General features: G+C 35.9%; 2 long non-coding RNA genes across 2 annotated transcripts in view; one reads left to right on the top strand and one right to left on the bottom strand.

Annotated features, from left to right (window-relative positions):
* The window catches only part of LOC105482505 (uncharacterized), a 170,746-nt gene that overhangs the window by 69,842 nt on the left and 82,601 nt on the right, over positions 1-18,303 (bottom strand). The window contains exons 9-10 of the long non-coding RNA XR_011624003.1: positions 9,374-9,515; positions 7,603-7,813 (exon numbers count right to left, since the gene is read on the bottom strand). This is a non-coding gene — a long non-coding RNA (uncharacterized lncRNA). The remainder of the gene's footprint in view (positions 1-7,602; positions 7,814-9,373; positions 9,516-18,303) is intronic.
* Positions 1-18,303, top strand: part of LOC105482507 (uncharacterized) — a 166,039-nt gene that overhangs the window by 109,055 nt on the left and 38,681 nt on the right. The gene's annotated exons all lie outside the window — the stretch shown is intronic.

Raw genomic sequence — 18,303 nt, 5'->3', positions numbered from 1 at the left:
TGTTAGTGGGAATGTAAATTAGCACAGTCACTATGAAAAATAATATAGAGGCTCCTCAAAAATCAAAAATATAACTACCATATAACCTAGCAATCCTATTGCTGGGTATATATCCAAAAGAATGGAAATCAGTATATTGAAGAGAGATCTGAACTTCCCCCTCTTTATTTTTGCAGCACTATTCACAATAGTCAAGATATAGAATCAACCTAAGGGTCCATCAATGGATTAATGGATAAAAAGAAAATGTGGTGTATATACATAGGCAATGGAATATTATTCATCCATAAAGAAAAGAATGAAATCCTATCATTTGCAGTAACGTGGACTGAACTGGAGGACATTATGTTAAGTGAAATAAGCCAGGCACAGAGAGACATATCACGTTCTCACTCATAACTGGGAGCTAAAAATATAGATCTCATAAAAGTAGTGGATACACCGGTGGCTACCAGAGGCTAAAAAGGTTTGTGAGGGCAGGGGATAGAAGGAATACTACCTGGTGTTTGATAGCACAGTAGGGTGACTACAGTCAATAATAACAACTTATTGACTATTTAAAAATAGCAAAGAGAATTTGGAATGTTTCCAACACAGAGAAATGATAAATGTTTAAGATAATGGATACTCCAGTTACCTGGATTTAATCATTACACATTGTATGCTTGTATCAAAATATCACATGTACCCCATAACTGTGCGTAACTATTATGTATCCAAAAAAAAAGTAAATATTTAAAAAAACACAAGTCTCCTACTACATAGTGAAGGGCAAAGAAAATCAGCTTTGGTCAGACTTCTGAGACAATCCTAAGTAGCTGAGATTTGAGCTGCTTTGTTTGTTACTTCCAAGAAAAATGTGAAGTTTCCTTTCACCCCCATAATTTTTAAACCCCACCTATTCTATCTTCTAGCCATCACTTCTTTTGTTTAATTCACCATATAGTTGATGTACGCAGCAGGAGGAGATTGTCTAGGGAGACAGAAGAAGAAAGCAAAATAAATGAAGGCTGGTAAGGATTAGAGGAGTGAATGGATACTCATCTCTATTAGTCAGGATTGGCTAGGTCCTGTGATGGTAGCAAATTATCCCAGAGTCTCAATGTCAGTAGTACAACAAAGTCTGATAAAGTCAGGAAGCTCCTCCTGGCATAAAAAGCTCTTCCAAAGCTATTGCTCAAAGAGCCAGACTGTCACTATCTTGTAACTCTGCCATCTTATTAGGCAATCCCAACAAGAAAGAATGGACAGCAGTGATCCCCAACCCCTGGGCTGCAGAACGGTACCCATCCGTGGCCTGTTAGGAACTGGGCCACACAGCAGAAGGTGAGCAGCGGGCCATCAAGCATTACCACCTGAGCGCCACCTCCTGTCAGATCAGCAGGAACATTAGATTCTCCTGGAGCGTGAACCCTGTGGTGAACTGCACACATGTGAGGAATCTAGGTTGCATGCTCCTTATGAGAATCTAATGCCTGATGATCTGAAGTGGAACAGTTTCAAGTTTCATCCTGAAACCATTACCGTGGAAAATTTGCCTTCCTTGAAACCAGTCCCTGGTACCAAAAAGTTTGGGGATTGCTGATATAGAGGACTCATTCTTGCTTATTTTTTCCATGGGACTAAAAGTGGAAAACCCCAGTGTGTGTAGCCCATTGACCAGAAATAGTCATGTCATCTGGTCTAACTGCAAGAGGAGGGCGGGAGTACAGTATTCCTGTGTGTTTAAGAAGAGGAAAATAAAACAGGATTTGGAGAACACTTAATATTGCCTCTTCTATGTGATGTGAAAGTGAGAAAATTATGTGATTAAACATAATAGCCTGCAAAGCTAAAGAAACAGAATGCCTAAAACATCATATTGCATATACATTATAACAGAAAGATAAAATAAAAGTCTGAGAATAAATCGCTAGCGAAAAACATGCTCAAATATATGAGACCAATTTGTTTTTTGTTACTTGTAACACTGCCCATAATAGGGAAAATCAGGAGAAAAACTGTTTACACCTAAACAAATTAAGGCATATCCATGCCACAGAATATCACCAAGAAATTTAGAAGAATGAGTTACATCTGTATACAAAATTTACTGTATGCCAACAAATTCGATATTCTAGATGAAATGACAAATTCTGAGAACGATACAAACTACCAAAACGGACCTAATTTTTTTTTTCCAATGAAGAGCCCTAGAACAATTAAGGTGAATGAATTCATAATCAAAAAACTTCTCACAAATAAAGTTTCAGGACCAGTTGTCATCAGTTAATTCTACCAAAGGTTTAAAGAAGAATTTATACCTATCTTTCACAAACTCTTCTGAAAAAATAAAGAGGCCATAAGCACATCTGAAGGGGAGGAAACACTTCCCAACTCATTCCATGATGCCAGTATTACCCTGCTATCAAAATCACATGCAGATATCACATGGGAAAAAAATCACTAAGCAGGCCAATATATTTTATGACTATAGATCTTCAACAAAATACTAGCAAACCAAAAACAGCAGCGTTTACAATGAGTTGTACACAATGACCAAGTGTGTTTTATCCCAGAACTCATAATTGTTTCAACATATGAAAATCAATGTAATATATCATATGAATACAATAAAGAACAAAAAATACATTTTTATCTCAATAATGCAAGAAAATCATGTGACAAAATTTAACACATTTCTATGATAAAAACCCTTAACAAATTAGGAATATAAAAGAACTTAATCTGATAAAGCGTATTTATGATAAACCTAAATGCTCCCTATGGTTAGGAGCAAAACAAGGATGTCTGTTCTTGCTGCTTTTATCTAATATTGTAAGTGAGGTACTAGCCAGGGCATTTAAGCAAGAATATAAAACACACGATATATAGATAAGAAAGAAAAGAGTAAAACAATCTCTCTGACATTTTTTTTTCTATACAAAAATCTCAAGGATTTCACAAAAACAAAACAAAAAACAGCTAAAAACAAGTTCTACAAGGGTGCAGTATACAAAATTAACATACCAAAGCCAATTGTATTTCTATACACTGATAATGAACAATCTGAAAATAAAATTAAGAAAACTTTCATTTACAATGGTGTCAAAGATAATATATTAATATAATTTTTAAAGTGTAAGAAGTGTAAGACTTATGTACCAAATACTATAAAACATCATTGAAAGTAGCAAACTAACAAAGACTAAATAAATTTTAAAAACCCTATGTTCATAGAATGAAAGAATATTGTTAAGATGGCAATACTCAAATTGATCTACACATTCAACACAATTCTTATCAAAATCTCAGCTGATTTATTTCCAGAAAGTTGCAAGCTGATTCTAAAATTATCTCACGCCTTCTGCCAAAGTTAAATCAGAATGGATGAAAAACCTAAAAACAATAGCTTAGACTCTAAACTCTTATGAGAAAAGATATGCATAAATCTTCATGACCTTGGGTTAGACAATGGTTTCTTACATATAATATCAAAAGTACAAGTAATAACAAAAAATAAATGTTAGATTTCATTAAACAAATGTAAAAGTGTACATCAAAGGACATTACCAAGAAAATGAAAAGACAACCTCTTCGCAAGTTGTATAACAGATAAGGGTCAAGTATCCAGAATATATAAAGAACTCTTACAACTCAACGAGAAAACAGATGAAAGGTGTGAATAGACATTTTTCCAATGATGATAGACACATTCCCATAAGCACATGAAAAGATGCTCAACATCATTAAACCCAAACCACAATGAGGTGCCACTTCACCCCCACTAGAGGCTATTATCAGAAAAACAGACAACAACAAGGATGTGTGGTTATCTTCCAATATATCTGATGTGATTGTAAAATGGTGTCTCCACATTGAAAAACAGTATGACAGTTTCTTAAAGCTAGTGTTACCATGCCTGAAACCAGGTGCTACAATGTGACCCAACAATTCAAATCCTAGGCACATATGCAAGAGAGATGAAAACATATGTACATAAAACATATCCTTATAAACACTTGTACATGAATAGTCATAGCAGCATTATTCATAATAGCTAAAAAGTAGAGACAACACAAATGTCCATTGATTGGTAAATGGATAAACAAAATTTGTTATATATACACAGTGGTGCATTATTCAGCCATAAAAATGAATGAATTACTGATATATGCTACAACATGGGTAGACCTTGAACACATGCTATGTGAGAAAAGGCGGATGCAAAAGACCACAGATTCTACTCATGTAAAATGTCAATAGCAGGCAAATTCTTATACACACAAATTAGATTAGTGCTTGCCTGAGGTTTGGGGAAGGGAAGAATAATAAATAAGGAGTTTCTTTGTTTCTTTTTGGGTGATGACAATGTTCTGTAATTAGTATTATTGACGGCTGCACAACTTTGTGAATTTACTAAAACCCACTGAGTGGTTTAACATAAGAGTAAATTTTATGGTACCTGAAAAATAATTATGGTATGCAAAAATGCATAAGAAAAAAATTATCAAGTTATATTGCCAATGGAGAGAACAAAGTTGTAGGTTAAAATAGAATATAGTCCTAGCTATTTAAAATGTTTGCTTATCCATGTACACATTTATGTGTGAAAATGCATAAGAACTAAAGTGATGTATATTGAACTCTTAACAGTTGCTACTTCTGAAGAAGAGTACAGTATTGGGAAGATTTTTAAGGGAGGACTCTATACTTTGTCTTCTTTGAATGTTATATAAGGAGCACATGTTCATATGTTATAGAAAAACTAAAAGTAAAATAAAGTTAGGTGTTATAAAATATAAACACTATTTTACCCCACTTTCAATGCCCAGTTCAATTCTCCCCATTTTATAAAGTCTTCCCTACTCAGGCCGGGCGCTGTGGCTCATGCCTGTAATCCCAGCACTTTGGGAGGCCAAGGCAGGCAGATCACCTAAGGTTGGGAGTTCGAGACCACACTGACCAACATGAAGAAACCCCGCCTCTACTAAAAATACAAAATTAGCTGGGTTTGGTGGCCTGTAATCCCAGCTGCTCGGGAGGCTGAGGCAGGAGAATCGCTTGAACCCAGGAAGTGGAGGTTGCGGTGAACCAGAGATTGTGCCATTGCACTCCAGCCTGGGCAACAAGAGCGAAACTCTGTCTCAAAAAAATAAAAAATAAAAAAAAAAAATGAAGTCTTCCCTACTCCATCATTTACTGATTTGTTTTATCTGCACTCTTAAAACTCTTTCCCTTTATACACTACATAATTTAGTGCCTTATCATACATTTAACTAAACTGATTACATGGGAGAACCCTTGATAAACTGTAAAACATAACATAAATGCCATGCCAATATCAATATGTTGGGCAATGTCTTTTGGAATTGTCAGTGTGAAATTAAGAATAGCAAAGCTAAAAATGGAGGCCAAGGTCAAAAGTTAGAAAAATTATGGGCGAGCTGCCAAACCTAAGTCCTTAAAATAATAGTGATGCCACAGGTCAAATGGAAGTTTTATATTTTGGGTTGACATAAAGACAGACTTCAAATATAATAATTTCTGCGCAAATCTAAGCAAGCGGTGTTTGGTAAGAAAGTAAGCAATTATAACAGGTCCAGAATTCTCATAGAAAAACAGTAACAACAACAAAAAAAACCAAGACGTAAGTGGAAAGGTACGTCCCAAAATAGTTTCAAAGGCAAAGTTTTTGTACATCGTATAGTTTTTATTTTTGCGCTCACATTTTCTCATATGTTACCCTCATTTTCCCAATTACATTGCAAGATTGGAATATACCAAGATTTGTTGGATTTAGGAAAAATGCTTATATTTATCGTGCAGCCTCTATATGATTAGATTACATACCTGATTAGTTTTATTGATTTAACTGATAGGTACTGAGCAGTTACAGTGGGTTGAAAACTAAAAATTTACTTTCCAAAAATATTAAGTCTGTTCCAACTAAACCCAAAGTAAATATTGAGTGGTCATGATCACCTAATAAAACGTGTGGTGCCTGTTTCACAGGGGTCATGATAAATCTGACATGGAAAATAAAGTAGAAGAGGGAGTTTGTCAGTGCTTGATTTTATCTGACTGTCCCAAACAGCCAAAGTGTCTGACTGAATTTTTAAAATTAATCCTTCTTTCTAACTTTCACTAATGGTATTATGATTATTGTTAATGTTCTAATAGCAGATAATATGTATTGAGGGTATACCTTGTACTGGGCCCTCAGCAGAACATTTTTATATGTAGTATCTCATTTAGTACACCAGTGCTATAAAGTAGTAACTATAATCACATATATTGGACAGACGAGAAAACAGGTTGAATGAGTATCAACAACTTTACCACCAACTTTAGTAAGTGATAACGACATGACTCCATTTTGAGCCTAACTCTCCAATTTATGTTCTTTACTTAAATACTACTCTAGCTATACAATACTTAATATCTGAACATCACTCAGGATCCTGGGTTCCCATCCTATCCTGCCATGGTCATCTCCTTCAGGACCTCAAAGGAAGTAATTGTCTAGAGCACAAGGGGAATTAGGGCTTCAGCCTTCAACCCCAATAAAATAACTAGTGAATTAGTGTAGATTCTGCCAGTGACTCTTCTTGAGGAGGCAAATGCTGGGCAAAGTGGCCTCCTTTTGCCTTTTGTCCTGGGCCCACCATCCACTTACTGTGCCAGTGCTAAAGAAGTGTGAGTCTAGAAAGAAATGACCAATCCAAGAGCAAGACGGAGTTTGAGCTAAACACAAAAAATATCCATTTTTTAAATTTGGCTAAATAACCAGGCACAAAAAATGCCAACATCAGCCTATCAAGGGAAATTCTGCAAATAATCTACTTCTATTATTTTGGATTTGATTAGATGATAAGACAGTGGATTTGATTAGATGATAAGAAAAGGAAACTTCCAGAGCTAAGGAGAATGAAAGCAATTTTCTCCAAAAGATGAGGGTTCTAGAAAGTTATTTCCAGTGCCTCCATTAACCTGGCAGGCAGGAATACACACTTTTAATTTGCCTGGAACTGATGACACCAGGAACAAATTAAATATGTAATCAATCATACTTTTAAATGGAAAAGCAATAGGTTTCTGCTTACAGATAGCTTGAGAGAGAGATCCAGAAGGTGTAGCATTCATCTGAGTGCAAAGCTCACATTAGAGAGAAACTTTACTTTACCTTTATGATTAATAAGGAAAAGATTTTCAAGACACCAGTTTTTTGTTTTTAGAAAGTGACATAATATGGAAATGAAAGAAAAAGAAAAAGGTAGAAATTAGGTTACTCCTGAGAAATCAGTGTTTATTTGGGCTAAAAATCAGTAACAATGCCAAAGAAAGAAAAAAAAGAATTCACATAAATTGGAAAGGAAATATGGCTGTTAATGAAAAGGAGCACACAAACAAACCTCCAATGCACAAAGCAATGAATCCCTCACTATCCCATATTTCAAATGAACCACTAGAGAGGGAAAAAATTGATAGCAACACTTGCAGCTGAAAAAACTCTTGCAGGGATAAATTATCCTCTTTCTTCATGTTGCATTTTCCCCATGATATTCCTCTTGGTATTAGGCAACTCTTTAAAAAGAAGATACTTGCAAGCACTGACCTCGCCTTTGACTATTTGTCTGTCTCCACAGTTCTTCGCAGATATTACTGAGCATCACCATAGATGTCCTTCTTCACCTCTTTATCCACAACTGAAGTATATCCACCTCAAAGCCTCCAGAAGTCCACACATTAGATCCATCAGCACAAATCTGCAAAAGCCATTTCTCACTGAGTGGATGATGATGCAATGTATTAGTCTTCTATCACCGTCTCTCTGATTATTTTCAAAGACATAGCTACTTATCATTAGTAATCTAGTTAGCGCTAGTAGAAACAGCAGCAGCAGCAAACATCCTATATACCCTCCTAACCCCACCTCATTCTTGTAAGATGTTGCTACTATTTGAATTATTATCCCATTTGTAACTTAACCTCAAATAGGAGATTATGGGTTTCTTTTTCTTTCTTTCTTTTTCCCAATGGGGCTAAAGCCAGCAGGGAATCTTCATTAAAATTCACCATAAGGCCCATTTGTTTGCCATTTCCCTTCCCCCAAGTCACATATTCCTCCCACCCTGCTGTGAACTGCTCAGAGCAGAGGAATGACCCGTGGAATCTCATGGTCCTGTGGAGGTCCAAATCAAGCTGCTCCTGTTTGCCAAATAAAGATGACATATATTTACTGTCTCTGGACACCCCTCCAAATAGTAGTATATTAACAACTTTATTTTATTCTGTATTTTAGGAAATGACATCACTTTCCTCATGAACAGGTGCAAATACTGCTGACATTTAGAACACTCCTCAAAGGTAGGGACTAAGGATCTAGGCTTGCATGATTGTTAGTTCTTACTGGAGACCAATATCAGAGGGCATTCTTGGGTGGTTATGATTGTTGTTTGGTTATTGCATTCTTCCTCTCTGTTCTGATGAGACATAACTATGCCAGAGTCATACTTCATATTCATCTATAGGAACATCTGGCCCATGTCTAACATTTAATTTCCACACCATTAGAGTCAAACAATACATGTACATCAGTAGATAATGTAATGCATTATCACACAAGGCAGAGAGTAGCAATTTATTAGCCTAATTTAAAATAGCCTTCAGCAAAAAATAGTGCATCTTAATTCAGAGTTTTGAATGGAATGACATGTTTTCAAGTAAAATTCAAAGGTATATACTCAGACATGCTTTGGAAAAAGTTTCCTACATATATTGTCTTCTGCATTATTCAAAGAGGGAAGATCAATTCTGTTTTTTATGTTCCAAACAAATCTAATCCATAATAATACAAAAAAAAAAAGATAGCCTTGGGAGAAAATAAGAAAAGGAATTCCTTGGAACTTAGAAATCACAACTTCAGTGTACAGGCTGCTAAGAATCTCTTTGCACATACTTAAAATCACAAAAAATTTTTTGCTTTGAATGTAGCATGAATTTTGTCTCTATTTCCTCTCTAAGACATTTTCATTACTATTTTAGGTTTGTAGACAATGAATATGTAGAGTGTTAGTTTGTCTTTGTAGGAGAATATTATAACTTTTATGAGAATTTAAGTGATGTAATATTAGAAATTAGCTTAAGCTATACAGCTTGCAAAAATCATTGTAATTATTACAAACATTCAAATATCTTCTCAGTTCTTATTAATGAAAACCAACCTCTGCTTTTTTAACATATATTTGATATAGGAAGATACCCAGTGCTTGTTAACACTGACAAAAACCTTCTCCACTTCCTTAAATAATACAATGGAAATTATAGTATATGTTTAGAGCATATATAGATTAGCACAAATTCTAAATTCTGTGACACTTACCAGCCTCACCAGCATAGTCATAAAGCACATTGCATATGACAATTCAGCCTTAGAAGAGATGGAGAAAATTTGTCATCTTGAGGTCCTCAATAGTACTTAAGCTGCTATTGAGACTTCTCTCAGCAATGATATGCAAGTCCATGGCCAGGCCCTGTGGTGAATGCAAATGACATAATTTTTATGAGCTCTCAGATTAATGGAAGAAGTAAGGGATGCACATACGTAACCAGAATACATAGTATAAAGTGCTGAATGCCATAAGAAAGTTGGAAAAATGCTGCGGGAGATAAGGGAGAGAGGAACTGTTTCTGGCTATGGGCAACAGAAAGGCTTCAAAAAAGGAATTAGCTTTGTGCTGGAACTTGGAGGACAGGCTACATACTGGAAATGTTCAGTGATACAGCCCAGAAGACAAGGTCCTGGTTTCTAAACAGAGTCACCGAGGGAGTACAGAATTAATGTGGATCATCCTGACCCCAAGTCCCCACATCCTACTACTAAATTTTCTCCTGATAGTACTAATCCTTAGCTTGAATTCATCAGTTAGGTTAGAAATATTTGCTCCAGTTCAGCTCTTGAGATCTTATATCTGAAACCTATATAGTGATTAACATTTTGTTCCCCTCTATCATACTCTGTCATTGTATGTGATCAATTTGGTTTGGTATTGCTACCACCTGTGCTGTGACTAAAGTGGGAGCAAATGCAGAAACCACCCAGGATGTTAAAATTTTGTACTAATCCCTGACTGCTTGAACTAATTCCAGTGAACTTCAACCTTTTACAAGTCAGTTCCCAAAATATATTGTTACCGTTGATAGTCTTCAAATGAGTTTGTGGCTCCCATTGGCATAACTTTATCCCAAAAGCCTTGAGCTTATCATATATCCAGTAATTTTGTCAGCAATCTCAAATAACTATTTACATGTGCCATACCTTATGCCCAATCTGTGGCACAGGGGCAGATATGCAAATTAGGTCTCCCAGTCTTCCAAAGTTTTCTAAAGCTGGGCGTGTATTGTGACCTTGAGTTTCATCTTTCTGATATATATTATAATAAATGTAACAAAATAAGTTAAAAATAAGGGTAAAACTTAGAAATTCACCTTCCCAGTCTCCATTCCTCAGCCTCAGTCTCATTTCCCAGAGACAATTACATTTAAATATTTCTAATTTTAGTTCTAGTGTTTGTCACTATAAGTACTGGGCTTTAGATAGCTTATACAGACTCTATTCTACAAAGAAGAGAAATTTAGTTCCCTTACTAGAGTCTTCTACTATTTTCATTCTGATTTACACTATTTTCAGTTTTTCAAGTGGTTGCCTTCATAATTTTAAATGATACTACTCCTTCAATTTTGAGATTTCAACATTGAAAATCATACAAGATTCTTTCTTCTGCTCAATAATATTGAGTGTCCACATGGATCAAATGCTGCACTGGATTCTAGCAATAAAATGAGTAAAAACAGACATAAATCCTGCCATAGTGAAAATCACCACTTAATGAAAAGGGTGATCAATAATAACAAAACAAAATAAATTATAAGTATGGCCCAAAATAAAATCATTATGAGATAAGTCATGAGAATTTATATTAAGGAGGTCAGGGATAGTTTCTCAGAAGAGACCACCCTTGATAAGAAATCTGACCAATGAGTAGGATTTAACTATGTGGAAAATTGTAACAAAAGCTTTCTAAGCAGAGGAACAGCTTGTGTAAAGACCCTGTGGCGGAGAAGTAATGATGAGTGTCAGTGGGACTCAAGTGGAGAAAGTCAAGAACTGCAGAGACATAAAAAAGAAAAGATAAATATCGACGGGCCATTTGGAACTTTGCAGCGTTTATAAAGGAGTTTCGCCTTTATCTTAAGATCGAGGAAAAGTCACTGAATTCTGATCAAATCATGATCAGAATAAGGTTTTTGAGAGTTTACCCTAATCACAGCTTAGTGGATGTAAAGAAATAAACTGAAATTTTATTTCTTTCCCTATAGATCTTATTGCTCAGTCTTAACATTGCTTTCAAATTGGCAATAATTTTATTATTTTTATTAGCTTATAACTATACATAAGCCTTCAATATTTCCTCTGTAAATTGAGTGTAAATGTTAAAAACAATAAAAATATCTACTACCCTATGTCCTAGCAATCCCATTCCTAGGTATTTTCCCATCCACAAATGAGTGCACACATCCACCAAAATATTGTGGAAAGATGTACATAACAGACTCATTTATGACAACCAAGAACCAAAACCAAGTCCAATGTCCAACAACAAAAATGGCTAAATTATAGCATGTAAAGAAATACTACACAGCAATGAAAAGAGAATGAACAACTGGTAAACACAATGACAAGGATGACTCTCACCATGGCAGAAATTAGACACAAAATAATACACACCATTGGATTACATTTGGATGAAGTTTAAGAACTGGCAAAACTAATGAATGAAGAAAGAAGTGTGAATGGTGATTACTATTTTGAGAATGGAAGGGTATGACTAGAAAGGAGCATAAAGACTACTTTTGGGTGCTGGAAATGTTATATATTTTCATCTTAGTAGTGTTTACTTAGGTGTATACATCTTTAAAACTTGATCAAACCTCCTAAAGATTAGTGAACTTGATACTCATTTGACCACATATATTCTACCTCAGTAAAAAATGTAAAAAACAATAAACAGCATTTAAAATACTAAGATATTGCAAATATGTCATCCAGATCCAAGTGAGATATCTGGCACATATTCATATGTACCCCTGCAAGGAGATTATCTTAAGAGTGAAAGTCAAATTCATTCTTTAAAAAATATTCTATCACTTTCTCAGAATCATGCCATATGGACAGTGAACTTCCAAAGTCTATATGTCAGAAAATGTCTTTATTTCACTCTGACTTTATTAATTGTTTGGCTCCAAATCATTTTCTGTCAGAACATGGAGAGAGTTGTTGCATTGTTTTCTAGAATATGGTGGTGTTAATGAAAAGTTTAAAGTTATTTTGAGTTTTATAACTTTTAAAATTTTATTTGAAAGCTGTAAGAAATTTTTTTACACACAGTGTTCTGAAGTTTCACCATAATTTATGTAGATACATTAGATTTCTACTGCAGCTTAACAAATTACCACAAATGTAACTTTAAAATAATACTCATTTATTATAGCACAGTTTGTGAAGGTCAGAAGTCCAGGAAAGGCCAGCTGAATCCACAGCACAGAGTCTCTCAAGGTTAAAATCAAGGTGTTTACTAAGCTACATTCTCAACTGGCTAGGGAAGCGTCGACTTCCGCACTTCCTCACGTTTCTGGCAGAATTCACTTCCTTGAAGCTGTAGAATTTATGGAAGCTTGCTTTTTCAAAGACAGCCATAAAAAGAGAATCTCTTCTTCCTGTCTCTAGTCCAGGGAGCCTTTTTAAAGGACTTGCTTGATGAGGTCAGGCATACCTAGAATAATCTCCCTTTCGATTAACTAAAAGTCAACTGTCTGGGGACATTAATTCTATCTGAAAACATTCCTCATCTTTGCCACATAACGTAACCTAGTATGGGAATGACATCTATCAGAATCAGGGGTCTCTCCCTATATTTAAGAAGAAGAGATGCCATAGGGCATGTACACAGTGGGTGGGATTCCTGGGGGGTATTTTAAAACACTGCCTATCATGTATTTTTCACACAATTCCTTTTCCTTTTTTTCTTTTTCTTTTTTTTTTTTTTTGAGATGGAGTCTCCTTCTGTCATGAAGTCACCAGGCTGGGGTGCAGTGGTGCAATCTCAGCTCACTGCAACCTCCGCCTCCAGGGTTCAAGTGATTCTCCTGCCTCAGCCTCCCGAGTAGCTGCATGCGACTACAGGTGCGCACCACCATGCTGGCTAAGTTTTGAATTTTTAGTAGAGACGGGGTTTCACTATGTTGATCTGAATGGCCTTGATCTCTTCACCTCATGATCTGCCCGCCTTGACCTCCCAATGGGCTGGGATTACAGGTGGGAACCACTGCACCCAGCCCTTTTTGATACTTTGATAACCACAAAATTCTGAATAATACTAAGCTCAAATAATTGTTGAGTAAAGAAATAAACAGATACTTTACAGCTCCTTTCAAATCTGGAGATGTGAATCTTTACTCTGCCCAAAGAAATTTTCCTGTTGCATCTTCAATAATGTGTTTTACTTTTTTTGTGAACACTTTGATTGATATATTTTAATAAATATTATTCGTAGCTCAATATTTTCACCCATTTAAAAATTTTTTTTGTCTTTTTCTTTAAGTTCTATATATATGTAGAGAGATATTTATGAATATTTTGTATCACCAACTTTAACAATTGGTGTCCAAGTTGTTATTCAGTTATCCTATCCAGTATTTTATTTTGACAATCATACGCATTTCTAAGGACCAGTTCTAGTTATTTTATCTTACTCAATTCTGGATATAATGGCTTCTTAGATCTCTCTGAGAATACCAAAATGATCATGTTTAAGTTTTCTTCCTGAATTACCTATTTCTTTCCAGAATCAAGTTTCTTTTTATAAGGCCCCTTGTTGCTGCTTCTACGCATGTATCTGGTGATTCTTGATTATCCACTCACAGTTGTTCATGAACCACTAAGTAATTTGGATATAGTGGATGAGTCTGTCTCCAATGCGCCATGCTCTTTCCATCTTTGTACTTGAGCTCATACTGTGACTCCATCTGCATCTGTTAGGCCTTCTTAGTTCCAAAATTCACAAATAGCTCCCATCTTTTAGTATTCACTTACAATGAATAGCACACAGTACATGGTGTAGAAGAGTTTTTTATTTTAATTTTTAGAGACAAGCTGGAATGTCACCCAGGCTGCGGTACAGTGGACTGATCATAGCTCCCTGCAGCCTCAAACTCCTGGGCCCAAGTGATCATTCCATCTCAGCTTCCCAAGTAGTTAGGACTACAAGTGTGTGCCGCCATACCTGACTAATTTAAAAACAAAAACAAGAACAAAACCCCAAAACTTTTATAGACGGGGTCTTGCTATGTTGCCCAGGCTGGTCTTGAACTCATGCGCACTCAAGCGATCCTCCTGCCTTGGCCCCCCAAAGTGCTTGGATTACAGATATGAACCACCATGGCTGGCTTCCAGTTTGGAACCTAATATCAGTTGAACTTACATTAGCAAGTCACTGATGTGGTTTGCCTCTGCAACTTGTGGTCTGTTTTTCTATTATTCTCCCTTGAAATAGTGGGATGACTGCAGGCTTTGTCTACATGGGTAAAGTGTGCATTGTAGCATGACTGGTTTTAGTATGTATCAAAAGGATCCAGCCAGTTGGTTTAGGGTCCAGCCAATATGGATGGACTTACTCTGGTGTGTGATGTCATCCATTACTCTGGGAACATATTATCGTTTTCCCATCTTGGTCAGATCTGCCTTCCTTTTAAAATATCTTGTCTGTTGGACGCTTTACATTAGTCTCTGCTCTACTTTTTCATGTATCAGCACCTGTATTTCTAGTTCTCCTCTGGCAAACTGTTGCATTTCCTTAATGGCAGCTCTCTGCTTGTATCACAGGATAGAAATGGCTATGATTCACATGGGGAAGTGTGTCTGGGGTGCCAAGACATTAGTGGCTCAGTTGTTTCATAGAGAGTATGTGAATTAATTCCTTGATAACTACCGTAACCCATTTCTGCTCTCACTGCTTGACAGTTCTGAGCATATGGACTTCTTCTTCTCTGCCAGAAAGAAGAGCTTCCACTCTTATTGCATCATTTGACTCTGTTCTGGTGGTTTATTATTAATAAGATTCCATCTCCTTTCTATCTTTCAGGTGAATGCTAGATCAGAAAATTCTTACTAATTGAGAGCAGGACTTAATGCACAAGCAAAACTTATTATATCATGGTTCTTTTAATCAATCTTTGACTATCTAGTTTGCAAACAATAATAAGTACTGTAGAAGATCAAAAGGAAGAAAAAGGTCTCGTCATCCCAGGACTTCGGAATCTAGGAGGATTCAAATAATAATAATGAAGGAATAAGAACATTAAGAGGCACAAAAGAAATAAATGAGCATGTTATGAATCATATAGAATCAAACTTTTGAACTGACTACTGCTGAAAAGCCTGATATGTTTGAATCATGAATTAGGGCCCATGCCAGTGAGGAGCTACCATGACCTCATTCCCAAGCTGTGTGTAGGATAAAGTTGCTAAATCTGAAGGGCTGGTAGCTCAAGAGGATAATGTCTAACAGTGATGAAGCTATTGCTCAAATAAGTGGAACGAGTTTCAGGCTCTTCCCAGGTGCTGCCTTGGGCTTCTCTGTAAGTTATTATATGCTTAGTAATTGAGGGTAAGACTTAAAGCACAAGCAAAACTCACTATATCATGGTTCTTTTAATAGAAAAACTATTAAAAAAATATAATAAATATGATAAAAACTATTTACTCATAGCATATATATTTCCTCCTGATATCTAATTATGTGCTTACTTTCATTTCCCTTTCTTATTTAGCATAGATGTACAGACCTGGATTTGAGTCCTTCATTCATTACTCATGAACTGGTTAATCTTAGTTGAGTTCTTAAGTCTCCTTAACATCCCACTTATATAAAATAGGGTCGATAGTAGGACCTAATAAATAGGATTGTTTTGAGGAAAGTACACAGTACCTAACAAGTAATAAGAATTCAATAAATGCTAGTTACTTTTACTATTTATGTTTTTTGCCATATTTATTTATTTAATAGAAAACCTATTGTATTGTCAGGAGTAAATATATAATGCACCAGGGCACATTCGTTTTCTGTTTCTGTGCAATAAATTACCACAAACCCAGCAAGTTAAAACAGCACAAATTTATTATCTCACAGTTTCCATAGGTCAGAAGTCTGGACATGGCAAGACTGGTTTCTCTGCTGAGGGTCTCATAAGTCTGAAATGATGGTGTCAACCAGACTGAGTTCTTGGCTGGAGACTCTGGAGAAAAACTGACTTCCAAATTCATTCTCATTTTTGGCAGAATTCAGCTTCTTGCAGTTATAAAACTGAGGTCTTTGTTACTTTGCTAGCTGTCAGCGTGGGGCTGCTCTCAGCTCCTAGAGGCCACCCTTACCATATGGCCCCCTTTCTATTGCAGTTGTTGTGCCAAGTCAAATCCTGTCATATTTCAAGTCTTTAACTTTGTCTTTGTCCTCTAGACCCAGATTTAAGGGGCTCCTGTGATTAGGTTGGGCCTATCCAAATCATCTCCCTTTTGGTTAACTCAGAGTCAACTCATTAGCATCTCAAATTACATCTGCAAGATCTTTGCTGTGTAACTTAACCAGAGTGATGTCCTTTCATATTCAAGCATTCCTCTTACAGTTAAAGGGAAGAAATTATACAAGAATGGGTCCTTGAGAATCATTTTAGAATTATGACTATCACACAGGGTCTCAGAAATTGCATTCCCCATGACACCAACACTAAAGGAGGAGAAAAACTATTAAACATCCCCTTCCCCTTCCTCCATTCATATCTACCCCCATTAATTTCATCCATGCGCAGCCAAACTCCTCTGAAAAGAGAAAAGCAAGAAATTCCTTATTGTGGTGAGAGGATTCTGCCCTTGCACTTTGTATTGAGGTGTATTTTTACTAGGCTAAATCAGCAGTATGAGGGACTTAAGGTAAGAAATGCTTTACTTTTTCTATTCTTAACCTGAGAATCAACCTGAAAACCCTGATCCCCCTACCAAGAAAAGGGAAATGAATCAAATTTACATTGACAAAGTATCTACAATAGGCATGGCACAAGCTTTACATATTTATATATAAGTTCACTTCCTTCTCAACAGCATGTCTGAATATTATCTCCATTTTATGGAAGAGAAACCTAGGAGATAAAATAACCTGCTCAAGGCCACAGAAGTGAAATAAAGAAGCTAGAACTTTCATCTAGGCTGAAGATTTTTAAATATGTTAGTACAAGCCCTAGATGTCAGCTACTAAAAAAGACAACTATTTTTATTAGCAGATGTGAGACAGGCATGAGGATGTACAAGTTACTTTGCTTAGCATCATGAGTAAAGCTTCATTGACCTTCAAGGAAAGTGTCTAAAGATCTAAATTTAGTTCTAGGGCTTGCCCTACTAAAGCAGTCATCATACTGGTAAAATTCTCATTCTCATTCATCCGCAGACCATAAGCCAGTGTCCCAACTAGGGACTTGAAGATGAGTCTACAATGATGACCAGAGTGGTGCTGAGTGAATTTCATTGCTCCTTTCCTAGTCAAGAAGGCTTAAGTAATAGTGTGAGAAAATACCTGAAACCCCAAACCCTGGTGGAAAAGACACTGCTGTCATGGCAACATTCTAAGTATATTTTATTTATTCATTTTTTTACAGAAAAAATATTTACAGTGGTTTACACAGATTTTTAAAATATGGCAAACTAACATAAATAGTAAAAGTAACTAGCATGTATTGAATTCTTATTACTTGTTAGGTACTGTGTACTTTCCTCAAAACAATCCTATTAATTAGGTCCTACTATTGACCCTATTTTATGTAAGTGGGATGTTAAGGAGGCTTGAAAACACCATCAAGATTAACCAGTTGATGAGTAATGAATGAAGGACTCAAATCCAGGCCTGTATATCTGCGGTAAACAAGAAACGGAAATGAGAGTAAGGACATAATTAGATATCAGGAGTAAATATATATGCTATGAATTACTATATACTTGCTAACCGAAGGAGACAAATTGAACTTAAAACTTTCAGATGGTACAAAGAAAGAAAACTGATATATCACTAGCCTCAATGTCTATTTCTAGTGTTCCTAAGATAAAATCCATTACTCAACTATATATGACCAGTGTAAACATACTCAGTATGACAAGTAAAAACATTCTTTTTGATTTTGGGGTTTTTTTGTTTGTTTTCTGTTTTTTGTTTGTTTGTT

This window comes from Macaca nemestrina, chromosome 5, assembly GCF_043159975.1.
Source record: "Macaca nemestrina isolate mMacNem1 chromosome 5, mMacNem.hap1, whole genome shotgun sequence".
NCBI classification, from domain to species: Eukaryota; Metazoa; Chordata; class Mammalia; order Primates; family Cercopithecidae; genus Macaca; species Macaca nemestrina.
This window is presented reverse-complemented; position numbering and strand designations above follow the sequence as displayed.